Genomic DNA, 12763 nt, shown 5'->3' with positions numbered 1-12763 from the left:
TCCATCTCAGCTTGCCCTCGCAGCCTTCATTAGCGGAGCTATATTGGGCGCAGACGGATGAGGGAGAGACAGAGTTCCGTCCAGACGCGAGCGCCTCAGCCCTTTTTCGCTTTCAATCAGTCTGATCAGGAGGGGATGCTGATTCATACCACAGGAAGCCCCCTGGGGTAACGAGGGGAGGGCCCTCTCTCTCTCTCTCTCTCTCTCTCTCTCTCTCTCTCTCTCTCTCTCTCTCTCTCTCTCCTATCCCAGAGCATCCATCAGGCATCTTATATCAGAGAGAGAGAGAGGGAGAGAGAGAGAGAGAGAAAAGGAGAGCAAAAGACGAGGACATAGGAGGAGGGCATGACATGGCTATTCAGTAAGCCCAATCCATCCAGTCATATCATAACCACATCACATGACAATCATGTGAAATCTGATCAAATAGTAGATCTCAAGTATTTTCCCCAACACCATTTGATTTTGATATTTTTTTTTATTACTGATAGAATATCTTTCAGTTTGTCATTGGTGTGGTCATTCCAGGGGGTTTACAGCGAGTATCACTGACAGATCGGGAGAGTTAGGGAATGGTAACAATCATTACAATGTAGCTGTTACTAAAAGTATTGGGCTTCCCTGCTAATATCAGTGTTGAAATATCCACAGGTCTCTTTACAATTGTGATGCGGTTCATTTTCAATGTAAAACAATGCCTCTATCCAAATGATAATCACTGTTTTCATCCCAAAACTATTGCTGCACTGTTCCTGCTAAATGGCTACTGTCATAGGCGTAAGAATGCATTAATTAGCCTCCTCCCAGCGCTCCACCATCCGAAACAAAGGATCCTACCTACTGTATTGGGAGGCCTATGTGTGCGTCTCGCACTGATCCTGGGAGAAGAGGCAAACTTTGGAGGCATCCCTTACCTTATTTAGCCGCACACTTTGATTCGGGAGACTGACAGCCCTATTATGCGCTGCACTTATTATTGATATTACTCGGCGCCGGGTTGCCATGGCCACCGCGCAAGAGACATTTAATTTTCTCTCCTCCATCATCATTATCTATGAGGCCATCTGTTGTGGAAAATGAATTCAGCCTCATTTGCATGACTGATAAGCACATTCTTTATCTATTTAACAGAAGGTCATATGCCATGGATTTGGAGCCGATGAAGGAGTGAGTGCAGAGAGTGAGAGAGAGAGAGAGAGAGAGAGAGAGAGAGAGAGAGAGGGAGAGAATGATGAGTGTGCATGTGTCATGTTTGAACACCTAACCCCAGTCGTTATGAGTGAAGTAAAACTGACCCTTGCACCAACCTGGCCTCTCTTTGCCCATTTCTGTCCAGATCCACTGAGGAGTATTTCAAGATTTTTGACCGTGTGTGTGGTGTGGTGTGTTGTGGTGTGGTGTGGTGTGTGTGTGTGTGTGTGTGTGTGTGTGTGTGTGTGTGTGTGTGTGTGTGTGTGTGTGTGTGTGTGTGCGCGTAGTTTTATTCATATACGCAACATGTATGTATATACAATGCATCATATCATATGTATAGTATATTTGTAATATATATATATATATATCATATGTATAGTATATTTGTAAATGTATGTGTATGTAGCCTATATAGTTATCTATCTATCTATCTATCTATCTATCCATCTATCTATCTATCTATCTTTCTATGGCCTTTCTTTCTGTGGCCTAACCTTGTCTGGACTTGGTTAATGTTACTGTTTTTGTTCGATCCCACTTTGTAGAATGTGACCCAATTCCTGGACTTTAGTCCACACCTCTGTCTGCTCAAATGCATAGGCTACTACCGCTCCTGGAAAGGACTCGATGTCCACCCATTTTTCTCTGACAAACAGCACCGATTTTACCAACACTCCTCGCCGTTAATTACCCTGGCCGATTCCTCCCTGCCACTCTGACATTTGACTGCTGTTAATTCGCTGATTACTCCCGCTAATGTGATTACGACGGATTTGGTGCCAGCTGCCATTGTGCGCCCACAATCTAAGAAGCTGGAGATATTTTCGATGCGGCGGTTTTCTCATCCTCCTCTGCAACACTCCCCCGTTATTTCTCTCGCTATATATTTCTTCTCCTCCCTGCACCCTTGCGCGCGCTCTTGCTCGCGTTCACTCTCCGTGGCTTTTTCTCTCTCTCTCGTTCGTTCGTTCCTAATTTCTCTCATGGTCCTGTGTTTTCCTCCGCGACTCCTGTCCGAGCCCTCTCGACAGTCTACTTCAGCACCAGGAGCTGTCCACCCGTTACACAAACGCCCCCTTCCGCGGTCTGAAAGAAGAGAGCTCCCCTGATGCAAAAAGCAACGGCAAATAAGTCTTTATCATAAAGAGGGAAGCACAGACCACAGACGACCCCCAATTGTCGATTATTTTTGGTGTGCAGATATGCAGGTTTCATTCATAAACCAGCCAATATTGCTAACTCTTTCTTCTGTCACAAAGTAAATCGCCCTCTAAATACAGTATCTCATGACTCATGCATCTGTATATGAAGTATATTCAGAGTAGTTTAATTTGGTATAAATTCAAATATAATTCACTATAACATGAATGAGCTAATTAAGAAAACAGACACACAACTCAGCCACCATGCTCATGGTAGCAACTTCATTTATGTCTTTGTCATGCAAGTGAATCAGACTGAGCTTGATTGACATTCTTTTAACAGATATGAATTTCAAAGGGAAAACCTTCCCTCAGGGCTCACTATATCCATGCACATCCAAATGCTTAGCACAACACCAATGGGGTAAAATTACCCAATGAAATGATTTCTGTGTTTTGTCCCCTCTTTATTTCCCTCTCACTAGGAATTGTGTGCAATATTCCACTGTATTAATGCAATATAATGTTATTATAAGTGTATATTTACAGAATGGAATCATTCTTTGATGATGTTTATAGTGGGACATGCAAACATTTTGGGGGAGTTGGCCCTCTGTTTCCCCCATGTGCTTAGCTTAAGTGTGAAGCCACACATGCACAGTAAATAACTCTTTTTTATTGTCAGGTGCCTGTGCTGCTTTTGTCACTGTTATTTTGCACCTCCCCTGTACTTCTGCCATGTGCAGTAACTGTGCTGATTATGGCACACAGCAGCACAAATGCAACGCTTCAACACTGGCAGAAATTCATCTCCCTCTGAGAGGTAATGCACTCTGAGGAGGAACCCACATGTGCTCGTCCACACCTGCTCTCTCTCTCACTCTCTCTCTCTCTCTCTCTCTCTCTCTCTCTCTCTCACCCACATTGTCTACCTGTGCACACCCAGCCTGGAGCAGAGCGGGGTGGGGAGAGACGGAGCCTGAACGGACTCTCAGCCTCCACCCTGGAGCTCCCATTGTGTGCCGGGGGAGGCTGCTGGAGGCTGCTGGCCGGCGCTGCTGCAGCAGAATTGGCTGGGAAACGAGGAGAGTCTGACTCCTAAGCCAGTTATCTCTCCACTTCACAGCTCTGCGGCTTTGTCAGGGTTCAAAGCCCATGGTGCAAAGGCAGCATTAATTAACACAGACACAGAGTTGAATGGTATTTATTTATTTATTGTGTGTGTTTGTGTGTGTGTGTGTGTGTGTGTGTGTGTGTGTGTCTGTGTACATGTTATACGTGCATATGCAATATATGTTAATGTTGTTTATATAAGGCTAAATACCAGCAATGCACATATTTCACATACGCTGTAATACACACACACATGACCATACTAAGACACACACACACACACACACACAGAGCTCCAGAGAGCTAACGGGCCTGTGGGAGACACTGAAGCTGGGAGCAGACAGTCTGCAACACACTGACAGAAGAGAGAGAGAGAAAGAGAGGGGGAGGGAGGGAGGGAGAGAGGGAGAGACTGCACAGATTCAACCCTGGATGGAGAAAAGGGAAAACGCTGTTATACAGTCTCACACCTCGCTCTCTCATTCTCTCTCCCCACCCCTTAGACTGGCACACACACACACACACACACACACACACACACACATTTACCCACTTACACACATACAGAGACACACACATGCACACATACATCATAAACACACACACACACACACACACACTCACATGCATACAGCAAACACACTTCAGGGTACCGCAGCTTGGCGCTGTGCTTCTTGTGCTGCTCCAGCCTGCTCTGCCTCTTCTTTTGTCCTCTCCCTGCGCGCGTGTGCGTGTGCGTGTGCTGTGCAGCTCAGAGCACTACGCCGATGATGTGAGAGGCACGACGGGGAGGGTGAGCCTGCTTTCCTCTTCTCGCTCTGCATCTCTCCTCCCTTTCTCTCTCTCTCTCTCTCTATCCCTCTCTCTTTCTCTCTTCCTCCCTCCATCTCTCTCCCTCTCTCGTTCTGTCTGCTGCTTCCCTCCTTGCAGTCTCCTACGCTGTGCCGGCCCCATCCCTGCCTTTCCCCGCTCCGCCTCATTGGTGCTGCCCCCATTCTGCTCTTCTCTTTTTTTTCTCCTCCCTCTCTCTCCCTCCCTCCCTCCCTCCCTCTCTCACTCACTCACTCGCTCACTCTCTCTCTCTTCCACTGCTCAGCTCCGGGCCCATTGGTCGCCTGCCTTCACCGATTATCTCCTCGCTTCCTTCCTTCCTTCCTTCCTTCCCCGGCTGTCTCTCCCTCGATCCCTCTCTCTCTCTTTCCTCCTCCTCTCTTTCCCTCCGTGCCTGCTGTCTTTCAACTCATAAAAATGATTTGCATACAGGAGGAGAGAAGAACTTTCCAGTGAGAGAGAGTGAACAAGAGAAACACAGAGAAAGAGAGAGTGTGTTTTTGCGTGAACGCAAGAAGTGAGAGGGAGAGAGAAGAAGAGGAGGAGGCACTTCAAGAAGGAGCTGCAGAAAAAAAAAAGTTTGAGAGAAGACAACATTCTGAAACTGGTTGGTCAATTCTATATTTATTGCGTGTTGTCAAAGCTTTGGTTGGCTCTGCATGTGTTTGAGCTGAATTCTACATGTTGAGATGCATGTGAGGTGTGGGGAAAGCACAGGAAATGTTACAAAAGAGACTTGGGTATTTTGGGCTCTCACAACAGGAGAGATGTCTGTGGATGCTGAGCGAGTTACTGCTGTTGTTTTGCCATGTTTTCGGCTCTTTCTTGCACTGCTTTGCTGCCTACTTTCTGACATACTGTGGAGGCACGCGTCGCAAAACAAAGTAGGCTGGGAAACTAATGCTAATGGGTTAGCTGCGTGAGCAGCAGGCTACTTTATTTTCCCATCCTGTTTCCCTCGCACTCGCACGTGTTCATGTGAAAATCTCTCAGCAAGGAACTCATTGTCTTTCCCAATCCCACGGAGAGAAAGAGAGTAGGATTAGGAGATGTGGAGGTCATATGTTGTGCTGCTTTGTCTCCAGAAGCTTCTGTGGGCTACATGCTGTAAGTACTGTGAGTTGCTAGACTACAGGCATCTATAGGTCTCTGTCGAGCAGGTCATTGTTCCCCACAACTCTAGTGCATTGTCTCTGCTGTCTATTGCTGGATAAATGGCTTGTTTCTTTTGTACGCAATTTATTTTCCTCATGTATTTGGGTCTAACTTAGAAGGGAGCAGAAAATAGGCAGCTCATGTCATATCAAGTCTGAATAGAATGCATGGAACTAAGTTGAAAAATTCTGTTTGACTTGTGGAAAAAACTTGTAATGTCACTGTGTTGCTGCAGAACTGAAAACATTGCTCATGTCTGAATTATGTCTAAGTAATTGATATTCAGCTAAGTATTTGATAATTTATTTGAAAAGTTTTGAACTGATATTTATTAAATACAATACAGTTAGTACTGCTAGTACATAATAACAATAATAATAATAATAATAATAATAATAATAATAATAATAATGCTAACAATAAATAATAATAATAATTGTATTTATAATAAAAAATGAATGCTGATAATACAAGCATTTCAAGCAAAGTTACTTCATCTGCATCTAGTTATTGTGTCCTTGTTTTATGATGGGAGACTTGTTTACGAATCATGCATAGACCATGTGCTTCCCCAAAAGCAATCTCCTACCCCCAGCTTATCAACAAAGGGCTAATCTTACACGCTTATTTTCCATGCTGGCTCTCACCCCAGCCTCCCCAAAACGCCCAGGCTGTGCCTCCTCTCCACGCATGCTGAGGGCCACTCACTCAGCCTCCTCACCCCGTCATCCCACCAGCCAGGAGAGCTGGCGTGCTTGTAACCTGATCTTGAAGGGTTTGGTGAGTGCTGGCCACAGTAGTCTGGTGAGGGGAAGGAAAACAGAGAGAGGTGGAGAGAGAGAGAGAGCGAGAGAGAGAGGGTGAAAGAGAGCTCTCTGTTCTAATGGCCTTTTTCATATCCAGACTCAGTGAGTGTCTGCTGTGCTGGGATGACATCCCCCCTGCTGCAGGTCAGTGGAAAGGGGGGGGGGGGGGGTGCTGGGCTCTAGAGTGGTATGAGGGTTAAACACGCAGCTCACCTGCACTGCAGACTCCACAACAGGTACCCAAGAGGGGGAGAGAGAGGGAGAGAGACATGAGAAGGACAGGAGAAAGAGGCAGAGTGAGGAGAGGTTGGCGACATCCTGTTCTGTAGTGTAGTAGCAGGACAGCCTGACAGTTACAAATACATACACACACACACACACACACACACACACACACACACACACACACACACACACACACACTTGCATATGTACTACACACACACATACAATCTACAATCACTCACTCATTTACACACGCACACACACACACACACACACACACACACACACACACACACACACACACACACACACACACACACACACACACACACACACTTGCATATGTACTACACACACACATACAATCTACAATCACTCACTCATTTACACACGCACACACACACACACACACACACACACACACACACACACTATGAGGGAAAAAACTGTGCTCAGTGGGAGATGGCAGCACATGGCTGAAAGCAGACCACTGTCATGGGGTCTCTGCAAAGAGGCCTGACATCCCTGACCTGCAACACACACATTGTTGCCTTAACAGTCATGCCATCCTCAGTGTTACTGTATAGGGCAGAACTCAACAATCACTTTGGAATGAGAAAGATGCACTTTATCAACGTTCCTAATCCGGTATTATCATTTAATGGATAGTAAAAAAGCAAAGGAAGAACTATTTTTTTTTTCACTTTTCTCATCAGAGAGAAAGGCCCAAAGACATTGAAAGACACAGTAAAAAATAGCTGTGAAACATAGGATACGAGTTTGTCTGAACTATTGTCTAGTGTTTGTTAAATAATGATTTGCATGAGAGCAATTTTCCTCAAATGTGCACATTTGGTGATTTGTTGATGAATGATAATTAACAGTCAGCCACAGTCTCTTAATTTTGCGTGTCTTTGATCATGTTTTTTTTTTATAAACCACACACTTCTTGGTAAACAAAAGGTCAAGCCAAACTTTGAGGAAAAACACGTCTAACAAACATGTCAGGTTGAGGTATTTCAAAGCACTGTCAAAACCAGCAAAACCTTGCAAGCCACCAGAAATAAAAAAAACAATCTCTTTTGAGGTTCTGCAGTGGTAAACAAAGCAAACATCATGAGCAGGATCACTGTGACACTCTTCACTTGGGTGTTGCTAGTTACACATATCTGAACAAATAACATGAGAACATCATGTGTGATAATGTAGAGTGTAGAGTCACCATCAGCTCTCCACTACAGCGCCTGTAGATGTACGTAACATAGCTGGTGCTGGAGATGTAGGCCGAGGTATGAATGAAATAAAAAGGGAAAAAAAGAGTGAGAGAGAGAGAGAGAGAGAGAGAGAGGGGAAGAAATAGATGGCTTGTCATAGTGGCTTGTTCAGCTTGGCTAGGTAGGGAGCTCCAGTGAGAATCTCTCCTCTGGAGGAGCATGCTTTGCTGTGCGTGCTGAGGGCCGCGCGCCGGAGAAATGAGATTAAATAATAGAGGGCTAGCACTCTGGCCGCCGCTCACTGTGACCTTCTGTGTGGAAAACCCCTCCTGCTAGCCTGGCGGACGGCAGCCGCGGCACATTTGCAACAGCTGACCAGTACAGGGTGCAATAAGCCAGAGTTTCCCCCCCGAGGGCACGCCAGTGATTATGATCGGTTGGTAGGTTTGTCACCAGGAAGCTACATCACACCTAGTGGAGGTCACTAGCGTATGTAATATGTTCTAACGCAAATATGTAGGTTGCCTTATTTTAAACAGCCAAAATGCATTGTTGTGGACATTAACGCAGGCTAAAATTGGAATAAAATGAATAAAAAATTGCATTCCAAATCATGGTCTAAAAATTTGGGTGAAATATTTAAAGCTCCCATTTAACAATCTGTCTCGTGGATCATCATTAGAATAGGGGTCTTCAAAGTCTAGTATATGTTTAGGCCGGCTTTCACAGGGAAATGAACTAATGAATGGGAAATAACAGGCCTCCTGGGACTCCTGCACGTCATCGTTGACCTGTCTAGCACAGAGGGAGAGAGAGAGAGAGAGGGAGAGAGAGAAAGAGAGAGAGAGAGAGAGAGAGAGAGAGAGAGAGAGAAAGAGAGAGAGAGAGAGAGAGAGAGAGAGAGAGAGAGAGGCAAGGAGCGGGGAGGGAGACAGATAATAAGGGAGGGAAATTAAAGCAAAGTGGGAGAGCGAGTGTTTGCTATCATCTGTGTGTGTGTGTGTATGTGTGTGTGTGTGTGTGTGTGTGTGTGTGTGAGCATGTGTGTGTGACCCACACATGTGTGTGTGCATACGGACACATACATACATGCACGCTCTAACACACTCACACACACACACACACACACACACACACACACACACACACACACACACACACACACACACACACACACACACACACACACAGATGGATGAGTAAGCCCTTTATACAGAGCAATAGTACACAGCTACCCTGCACGCTAGTTCCAGCAGCCCAGGGCCCTATCAGCAGAGTGCAGGAGAGGATCATGTCATCCCTCCAACACTAAACACCTTACTCACAGCGCCTTCCCTAAGCTGCACACACACACACACACACACACACACACACACACACACACACACACACACACACACACACACACCTCAGAGTCACTGCTGCTGTATTGCATACAATCAGGATCATACTGCAGAGAGCTAACATTTTGAAGATGGGGAAGAAAGTTGCTGTGACAATAACCCCAACCCCCCCAAAAATGTTCAATCCAGAACAGTCTGTACACCCTCAACCAGTCCTGGTCAATGATCTTACATGTGGTGTTGAGACTTGCTTTATGCTGGATGTCTCACCGCTCAACACTAGTTTACATGTAACTTTAGGGCGGTCAAGCTGCATGATGTGGCTCCTGGTCAGTAATAGACCATCAAACTGATCTGAGATCAGTGCATCCAGAATTCAGTTCTGAGGCTGAACCCCAGACCCGCAGATCTCTGTTCAGTTTGGGGTGTAAGGCGGAGGTCTGGGGTGGGTGGGTGAATATGGCAGCAGGCTGATGGGCCCTGCCTTTTCCGACGAGGGAAAACATGATCTATTTCCCAGCGGCAGGGCCAATTAAAAATCAATCTGAGCCCGGGCGCGCGGCGGTAATGGGAAACGCCGGGCATGCGGAGAGGCGGGTGATTAATGCCCATTCTCACCTTGTGGCATAACAAGGCCCCACGGGCATTAATCTCGCTGGGAGAATGCTCACCTCCACCGCCACTGTCGCCATCAAAAGTTTGTCACCAAAAAATAGCGGCTGGGGGATTTGCATGAGTTATATGCTCTGTGGGCAGCTGATAATGTCTGAGTGCTCAAGGAGGTGGGAGAGGTGCCTCTGGCCAACTGAGGCTGCTCTACTGTAGACTTATTCTACGTTTGCTCTCTCTCCCTCTCTCTCTCTCTCTCTTTTTTTTTCTTTTTACTGCCATTTGACCATTGTGCCTCTCTCTCTCTCTCTCTCTTTCTTTTACTGGGACATTTAGAGATGGCCTCCATTTTAGTCAAGCTTTTGTCTGTGAGCTGCATAAGAGTCTGGAGTCAGAGGCTTGCCGCTGTGAGTGTGTGTGTGTGTGTGTGTGTGTGTGTGTGATGAGTCACTGTTTGTGATACAGCACTCTTAAAGTATGTCCAGCGTTTTCTTTTGTGAATCAATTTAGAGGCAAGTGGTATTAGTGGTTAGCGAAATACTAATGTGATCAGTCCTTCGGGTGATGATCCCACCATTAGGCACTCTTAAATGACTTGTGTCCACCTCAACACGAAAGACACAAAGATAATGGACAACAATTTAGATGAGAACACCAAATAAGGAGGGCAGGTCTAGCATTAGCTTTCATCTGGAGGACTTGAGTGGAGCTCCCACCTACCTCCTCTGCAGCACGGCAGTGCCTCCATATGAGGCAGGCGTGCCTGTGAAGTCATGAAGACATCCTCCGGAAAAAAAAAAAAAAAAAAGCTTTGGAAATGCTAATCTGACAATCCCAGCAGGAATTTTTCTAACCTCTGCAGTTTGGCGCGTGCTGGTGACATTTATGGCGCGTGTCTCTGCCACCACAAGAATGCAAAACAAAAATAGGCTGAGGTGGAGAAGGGGACGGAAAAAAATGAGATGAAATGAAACACTGAGGCCAAAAAAGAGAGGGAATGAAAAAAAGAGCGAGTTGTCCCTGTGCGAGGGTTGAGGAAAGCGCTGCGATATTGGAAAATGATTACAAAACACACATCCATTATTCATTGGGCATATTGGTGAGGGCGCCCACTCCTTATTTATGCCTGCTCTTTAAATCAGATTTGTCGGTTTTGATCACTGTAAAATCTCCCAGTCACACAACTGCAATATTGGGCGAATATTACCCTGTCTAATGGGTAATTGATAATGGCAAGTGACACCGGTTGGGATGAATGTGCAGTCAATGAGAACAGAGGAGTGTGGGGGGGGGTGCTACGGCAGTCAGAGGATGGTGGTGGGGTGTGATGGACCAACGCAGCCAGGCATGAAACCAATGCATGATTCTGTCCAGGGTGCTCATCACCTGGGCACAGTTACATGGTGGCTTGGACGGATGAGGCCACTTGAGTAGAGCTTAGTGTGTGTGTGTGTGTGTGTGTGTGTGTGTGTGTGTGTGTGTGTGTGTGTGTGTGTAGTGTTGACCATGATAAGGGCAGCTACACCCAGACAAGGTTGATGAATGAAAAACATTTCAAGAGACACAATTTGCTTTGCTCTTTTGTACAAGCTTAAAAAATAAATGTGAATAGTGAATAGTTGTAGTGAATAGTTGAATTATTTGTTGTCTTGGCAGTGGATCCCAACTGATGATCAAGCTAGAATTTGTAATTTACATGGCACAAAGTTTAGAATATGAATCTGTCATCTACTCATATATGTTTTAGCAATGAAAGTATGAATCAGTCACTGACCATGCTTACTGTTGGGATCAAATATTTTATAGCGCTATGGACAGCTAATCCGATGCTAGATATCTTTTGGGTATTGATTTCTTTAACCCCTAGTTGTAACCAGTATGGCTGCAATAGCTACTAAAATAGTCTGTTTGAATTTGAGGGTTGATTTTAGACCATGTCACAACTATTATTTAACTATTTCAGCAACATGGGATTGGCGACATCACTGCATTCTTCCAAGATCACAAACTATAATTTCCCATGTTTATTGATCTCGATTCAAATGGCTAGCTATGCAATATCCTGAAATTACATTTCTCAGAGCCCACAGCTAGTAACCTTACATAATAGTGCCTGTTATACCATAGTTATGACACATTTATGACTATGTTATTGAGGAAGTCTTTGTGAGTAAATAAATACCTAAATGTTGACCTAGCTAGCCTGACACCATTGGTCGCCTTAGCTGATTGTTCACAGCTTCACTGCGGTACCCAAAGAATGCACAGAAGACTGTGATGATAGCCAACTTCTAATTATCAGTCAAGCTGTTTGTGCAGGCAGCTCCTCAGGTAACAAGATCAGGGTGTTAAAAGGTCTAATGACATTGCTGAGCACTCCTTAAACCATGACACAACCTTGCCTGTAGAGATCTTGTTGTTGATCCAGTTGTACAGCACTTCCTCCAGCTACTGTACACTTCAGCCAGGGATCTTATTCTGCATCACTGACCCATGAAATGTGACAGTGGATTTACTCTCATTGCGTAGGTGTGCAGACATTTCCATTTGACCTTGAAGAATCCAGGTCAGTCTTGCCAGACTGCTATGCAACACTCTTACCAAATGGTACAAGAGGAGGACCTCCGTAATTTGACTTTTAGAAAAATCGATTTGGACCATAGACCATTGCTCTCTCCTGCATGCATCGTCCTTAATTGTCCTCTTTTCACACCACACACCTGGGCGAGATGACCTGTCATCAATTGTTAGTGATCTCTGGCCTCTGGAGTATGGGTTCACACACCACACACACACACACACACACACACACACACACACACACACACAGAGAGAGAGAGAGAGAGAGAGAGGGAGAGAGTGAGACACATGCAGAGGTAAACATAGACAGAATAGTAATACTAGTACTGTGCAAGAACAAGAAAGAAAGACAGAAAGAGGGGTGAGAGAAAGAGTGAGAGATGGAGGGAGGCAGGGAGGACTCTTTGGTGCCTTGTCAGCGGTTTGCAGGAGGGAAGGGTGAGCCCTCAGGTGCAGGGTGGAATTGCCCTACTTACAGGGGCTACCTCTGTCCTCTATCGCACTCCCAGCTCTCTCTCTCTCTCTCTCTCTCTCTCTCTCTCTCTCTCCTT

The sequence above is a fragment of the Alosa pseudoharengus genome, unplaced genomic scaffold, assembly GCF_046254945.1.
Source record: "Alosa pseudoharengus isolate Yale_2024_CS ecotype anadromous, Long Island Sound unplaced genomic scaffold, YU_APseudo_1.1 YU_APseudo_1.1_scf_22, whole genome shotgun sequence".
NCBI classification, from domain to species: Eukaryota; Metazoa; Chordata; class Actinopteri; order Clupeiformes; family Clupeidae; genus Alosa; species Alosa pseudoharengus.
The sequence above is the reverse complement of the archived record's forward strand: the minus strand, read 5'-3'. Positions refer to the sequence as shown.